Consider the following 7,641-nt stretch of genomic DNA (forward strand, 5'->3'; position numbering starts at 1 on the left):
CCTAGGGCTGTAGAAGGAGAATCCTCGTCTCATGAAAGAAGATTAGAGCACACACAGAGAGAGAGAGAGAGAGAGAGAGAGAGAGAGAGAGAGAGAGAGAGAGAGAGAGAGACAGAGAGACAGAGAGACAGAGAGACAGAGAGACAGAGAGACAGAGAGACAGAGAGAGAGAGAGAGAGAGAGAGAGAGAGAGAGAGAGAGAGAGAGAGAGAGACAAACAAACAAAAAGAGAATGACTTGACACATTGGAAAGAACAAACAAAAAAACAGAGCAAACTAGAATGCTATTTGGCCCTAAACAGAGAGTACACAGTGGCAGAATACCTGACCACTGTGACTGACCAAAACTTAAGGAAAGCTTTGACTATGTACAGACTCAGTGAGCATAGCCTTGCTTTTGAGAAGGGCCGCCGTAGGCAGACCTGGCTCTCAAGAGAAGACAGGCTATGTGCACACTGCCCACAAAATGAGGTGGAAACTGAGCTGCACTTCCTAACCTCCTGCCAAATGTATGACCATATTAAAGACGCATATTTCCCTCAGATTACAGCGATCCACAAAGAATTCGAAAAAAAACCCAATTTTGATAAACTCCCTTATCTACTGGGTGAAAAACCACAGTGTGCCATCACAGCTGCAAGATTTGTGACCTGTTGCCGCAAGAAAAGGGTAACCAGTAAAGAACAAACACAATTGTCCAGAAAATCACATTGTATGATTTGTAAGTAATTCATTTGCATTTTATTGCATGACATAAGTATTTGATACATCAGAAAAGCAGAACTTAATATTTGGTACATAAACCTTTGTTTGCAATTACAGAGATCATATGTTTCCTGTAGGTCTTGACCAGGTTTGCACACACTGCAGCAGGGATTTTGGCCCACTCCTCCATACACACCTTCTCCAGATCCTTCAGGTTTCAGGGCTGTCGCTGGGCAATATGGACTTTCAGCTCCCTCCAAAGATTTTCTATTGGGTTCAGGTCTGGAGACTGGCTAGGCCATTCCAGGACCTTGAGATGCTTCTTACGGAGCCACTCCTTAGTTGCCCTGGCTGTGTGTTTCGGGTCATTGTCATGCTGGAAGACCCAGCCACGACCCATCTTCAATGCTCTTACTGAGGGAAGGAAGTTGTTGGCCAAGATCTCGCGATACATGGCCCCATCCATGCTCCCCTCAATACGGTGCAGTCATCCTGTCCCCTTTGCAGAAAAGCATCCCCGAGTGGAGTTTAGACCAAAAAGCTCTATTTTTGTCTTATCAGACCACATGACCTTCTCCCATTCCTCCTCTGGATCATCCAGATGGTCATTGGCAAACTTCAGACGGGCCTGGACATGCGCTGGCTTGAGCAGGGGGACCTTGCGTGCGCTGCAGGATTTTAATCCATGACGGCGTAGTGTGTTACTAATGGTTTTCTTTGAGACTGTGGTCCCAGCTCTCTTCAGGTCATTGACCAGGTCCTGTCGTGTAGTTCTGGGCTGATCCCTCACCTTCCTCATGATCATAGATGCCCCACGAGGTGAGATCTTGCATGGAGCCCTAGACCGAGGGTGATTGACCGTCATCTTGAACTTCTTCCATTTTCTAATAATTGCGCCAACAGTTGTTGCCTTCTCACCAAGCTGTTTGCCTATTGTCCTGTAGCCCATCCCAGCCTTGTGCAGGTCTACAATTTTATCCCTGATGTCCTTACACAGCTCTCTGGTATTGGCCATTGTGGAGAGGTTGGAGTCTGTTTGATTGAGTGTGTGGACAGGTGTCTTTTATACAGGTAACGAGTTCAAACAGATGCAGTTAACACATGAGTGGAGAACAGGAGGGCTTCTTAAAGAAAAACTAACAGGTCTGTGAGAGACGGAATTCTTACTGGTTGGTAGGTGATCAAATACTTATGTCATGCAATAAAATGCAAATTAATTACTTAAAAATCATACAATGTGATTGTCTGGATTTTTGTTTTAGATTCCGTCTCTCACAGTTGAAGTGTACCTATGATACAAATTACAGACCTCTACATGCTTTGTAAGTAGGAAAACCTGCAAAATCGGCAGTGTATAAAATACTTGTTCTCCCCACTGTATATACAGTGAGGGAAAAAAGTATTTGATCCCTTGCTGATTTTGTACGTTTGCCCACTGACAAAGACATGATCAGTCTATAATTTTAATGGTAGGTTTATTTGAACAGTGAGAGACAGAATAACAACAAAATAATCCAGAAAAACGCATATCAAAAATCTTATAAATTGATTTGCATTTTAATGAGGGAAATAAGTATTTGACCCCTCTGCAAAACATGACTTAGTACTTGGTGGCAAAACCCTTGTTGGCAATCACAGAGGTCAGACGTTTCTTTCACCGCATCAAAGGGACGATGGACAGGGCCATGTACCGTCAAATCTTGGGTGAGAACCTCCTTCCCTCAGCCAGGGCATTGAAAATGGGTCGTGGATGGGTATTCCAGCATGACAGTGACACAAAACACACGGCCAAGGCAACAAAGGAGTGGCTCAAGAAGAAGCACATTAAGGTCCTGGAGTGGCCTAGCCAGTCTCCAGACCTTAATCCCATAGAAAATCTGTGGAGGGAGCTGAAGGTTCGAGTTGCCAAACGTCAGGCTCGAAACCTTAATGACTTGGAGAAGATCTGCAAAGAGGAGTGGGACAAAATCCCTCCTGAGATGTGTGCAAACCTGGTGGCCAACTACAAGAAACGTCTGACCTCTGTGATTGCCAACAAGGGCTTTGCCACCAAGTACTAAGTCATGTTTTGTAGAGGGGTCAAATACTTATTTCCCTCATTAAAATGCAAATCAATTTATAACATTTTTGACATGCATTTTTCTGGATTTTTTTGTTGATATTCTGTCTCTCATTGTTCAAATAAACCTACCATTAAAATTATAGACTGATCATGTCTTTGTCAGTGGGCAAACGTACAAAATCAGCAGGGGATCAAATACTTTTTTCCCCTCACTGTACATACACATCCTAAAAAAAAAAAATATTCCCCTTTATTATTTCCAACCCCGCCACCCTTTCCTTACTTGGAGTAAACTAGTGAACAACAATGCTTAGGCCTCTACTTCCATCTTATACTTACTATCTACATTTTATGGATTGAGTCAATTTTACAATAATTATATTTGTTTGTTTTTTCTCCTGAACTTCTTCTACTCTCAACCTCTCCGATCATTTTCATGATGTCCATCCGGTTTGCTTCTATATGCCATATCTTTCTAACTGTGCTCCTTCACAAAAGCTCCCAAACTACAAACTATATACTTATTATGGACACAGTATGCTTACATTATTAGTTATCTTGTTATTATTTGTTGTTAGTTGTTATTAGTCCCATCCTTCAATTCCATTCAACACCTCCCATCTATCTCTTAACACCATCCATATAGGATTTCTATTTGCCATATATATTTCAACTATACTGTGATGTTTTACAAAAGTTCTAAACCTTTCTATTCTCATTGTTTCCACAGATTGTGAATTGAAAATAAACATTTTTGCTAAAAGTATTATTATATTATTGATCGATTTTCAGATCACCCAGTAATGCTATCTGCAAGGTTAGCTCCAGGTAAATATTGCAATCCTTTAGCCATTCCTGAACCTGTGTCCAAAAACAAGCTACAAATGGACAGTACCAAAACAAATTATCTAATGATTCTGTTTCTTCGCAGCAAAATCCGGAGAGCTGGGAAGATTGTATCCCTCATATAAATAACATTCTATTGGTAGCAAGAATTTTATATAATAATTTAAATTGAAAGATTCTAAGTTTTGAATCCGGTGTCATTTTGTGTATCAGTTCATAAACACTATGCCATGGGATCGGTACGTCAAAAATCTCTTCCCAACTATTTTGCAATCTATATGGGACGGCTGTCAATCCTTTGGTCATTAAATGAAACTGATATACTTTTTTATTTATCACAGTTTTTCTTAACCAATTATGTTCTTTAATGCATGGCCGACAGACAAGTTCCTTACTTTCTCCCCCTTCCACTTTCCTCTTCCATTTTTGCGGTAAGGCTGCAATTATTTGGTTGTAATTTTGGGTAGAGCAGACATTTCCATATGTTTTTGTTAGCTGCATGTGCGACATAACTCCATCAGTCCTACCGATGATATCATTTACGAAGATTATACCTTTTTTAAACATTTTGTGAGAAAAAAACAAGTTTTTTTGTCAATTAGTATATTTGAGTTTAACCACAATATTTGTTGCATTATTTGTTCTGTTTCTGGAGGATTAAATTGAAATTGCAACCAACATTCTATGGCTTGTTTTAGAAATACTGATATTTGGGAGATTATTTCCTTTTCAAATAACTGAAAGTGAGTGGTTGTAATCGAATAAAGGGGAAAAGGCCATTCTTGAACATTGGGTGAGACAATCTTACTAATTTGCTAGAGAACCAGTTCGGATGTAAGTATAACTTTTGTATGACTGAAGCTTTTAGTGATAGGTCTAATGCTTTAATATTTAATAATTTCTGTCCTCCGAATTCATATTCATTATATAAATAGGCCCGTTTAATTTTGTCTGGCTTGCCGTTCCAAATAAAATGGAATATTTTTTTCTCATATAATTTAAAAAACTGTTCGCTAGGCATAGGCAAGACCATAAGCAAATAGGTAAACTGGGATAATACTAAAGAGTTAATCAGGGTGATTTTTCCACAAATTGACATGTATTTACCTTTCCATGGTAGCAAGATCTTATCTATTTTTGCTAACTTTCTATTGAAATTTATTGAAGTGAGATCATTTATTTCCTTTGGGATATGTATTCCGAGTATATCCACATCACCATCAGACCATTTTATTTGTAAACTACATGGTAATGTAAAAGTTTTATTTTTTAGTGATCCAATATGTAATATAGTCATTTGTCATAATTTGGTTGTAATCCAGAGAGGTTAGAAAATGTATCTAGATCCTCTATGAGGCTGTGGAGGGATTCTAGTTGTGGATTTAAAATTAAACATGAATCATCAGCGTACAATGACACCTTTGTTTTTAAGCCCTGGATTTCTAATCCCCTGATATTATGGTTGGATCTGATTTTAATAGCTAACATTTCGATGGCCACAATAAATAGATATGCCGATAGTGGACAACCTTGTTTCACTCCTCTTGACAGTTTAAAACTTTCTGAGAAATAGCCATTATTTACTATTTGACACCTAGGGTTACTATACATGATTGACCCATTTTATAAGTGATTCTCCAAAATTGAAATGCTCCAAGCATTTATATATAAACCCCAATCGTACTTTATCAAATTCGCTTTTCGATGTCTGCTATGAATAGCAGGCCTGTTTTCCCAGATTTTCCATAGTGTTCTATTGTTTCCAATACTTGCCTTATATTATCTACAATGTATCTTCCATGTAAAAAAACTGTCTGATTAGAATGAATAATATCCGACAATACCTTTTTAATTCTATGCGCTATACATTTTGCTAGAATTTTTGCATCACAACACTGAAGTGTAAGGGGCCTCCAATTTTTTTAATGGACTGGATCTTTATATTTTCCACTTGTATCCTGTTTCAGTAATAATGAGATCAGACCTTCTTCTTGAGCGTCTGATAATCTACCATTTACATAGGAGTGGATAAAACATGCTAATAACGGTCCTCTTAGTATATCAAAAAAAGGTTTGGTATACCTCAACTGGTATGCCATCCATCCCTGGAGTTTTCCCCGACTTAAAGTCTTTAATTGCATCCAGAAGTTCCTCCTCTGTAATTTCACCTTCACATGAGTCTTTCTGTATGGCTGCTAATTTTACATTAACAATAGAAAAATAATCTCTACAATTTGCTTCAGGTAGATGAGATGGAGGCGACTGAAATGAAAACATATGCTTAAAGTACTTTGTTTCCTCCTTCAAAATATAATTTGGTGAATCATGGGTGACTCCGTCAATTGTAACCAGTTTCATAAAATTATTTTTGGTAGCATTCCTGTGTTGAAGATTAAAAAATAATTTTGTGCATTTTTCCCCATATTCCATCCAGTTTTCTTTATTTTTATAATATATTACACTTGATCTTTCTTGAATAAGTTTCTCAATTTCTTTTTGTTTATCCTCTAATTTATTCTGAGCCTCTATGTTACAGTTTTTATTGCCATCTATCTGTTCTGTTAGACTTTCTATTTCCTTTGTTAGTATAAACTCTTTTGACCTAAATTGCTTTTGTTTTCGAGATGAGTACTGAATTGCATGGCCTCTAAAGGCACATTTAAAGGTGTACCATACAATAAGGGGATTTGCTGTACCTATGTTATGTCGGAAAAAGTCAGTTATAAATTCCTTTGTCCTAGTTAAAAATAAATTATCATCCAATAGGCTTTGATTAAATTTCCAATATCCTCGCCCACGTGGAAATTCAGTAAGAGTAATGTATATGCCAATTATATGATGGTCCGACCGCATTCTGTCCCCTATCAACACTTTTTAACTTTTGGTGCCAACGAGAATGAGATAAGAAAGAAGTCAAGACGACTAGCTTGATTGAGTCTCCGCCATGTATATCTCACTAGATCAGGATATTTAAGCCTCCATATATCTACTAGTTCTAATGTATCCATGACATTCACGATTTCCTTAAGAGCATGTGGGTGATTGTTTATGTTGTGATTACCTTTACGGTCCATTGAGCTATTTAAAACAGTATTATAATCCCCCACCATAATAATATTGTCTTGAATTGCTTGCAGGGTTGATAATTTATTATATATATTGTCAAAGAAGTGTGGATCATCATTATTTGGTCCGTAAAGGTTAATGAGCCATATCTGTTTATGGTCCAATAACATATTTAAAATAATCCATCTACCTTGTGTATCTATTTGGACAATTTGCACATTCGGATCGAAATTACTATTAATTAATATTATCACCCCTTTTGAATTTCTATGCCCATGGGAGAAGTATATTTCGCCCCCCATTCCTTTTTCCATGCAACTTCATCTAGAATTGTTGAATGAGTTTCCTGTAAAAAATAGATATTATATTCCTTCTCTTTGAGCCATGTAAATATTGTTCTTCTTTTGTTATTATCAGCTAAGTCATTACAATTATAACTGGCTATACTTATATCACCATACACCATAATGAGATACAAGTTAAGTCTATTTATCATTATATATGTTTGTAAATTTACCAATAAAAAATACCGTAATGATTGAGTGTCCATATAGCTGTACCTTGATATTTGCATTGCTACTAAGTAACCCTTCAATTGTTCTCCACTAATTCCCCCGCTAAAGCCCCTCCCCATCCCAACTTGAGCCGTCATCCCAGTGATCGGCATCCCACCCACGTCCCTCCGGATCCCTAGGGCCCCGAGAGGCCAGGACCCATCCATCGAAAACAGCACACAGTGCCACACACAAAAAAAAGCAGATTAACCGCCAAAATCATTTCCAACTAGCCGGTGCCCCCGCACATTGACTCTGCACCGGTACCCCCCTGTATATGTAGCCTCCCTACTGTCTTTTTTTCTCAACACTTTTTTGTTGTTTTATTCTACTTTTTTTATTAAAAATAAATGCAATGTTGGTTAAGGGCTGTAAGTAAGCATTTCACTGTAATATCTGCACCTGTTG

This window comes from Coregonus clupeaformis, chromosome 40, assembly GCF_020615455.1.
Source record: "Coregonus clupeaformis isolate EN_2021a chromosome 40, ASM2061545v1, whole genome shotgun sequence".
Taxonomy (NCBI): Eukaryota; Metazoa; Chordata; class Actinopteri; order Salmoniformes; family Salmonidae; genus Coregonus; species Coregonus clupeaformis.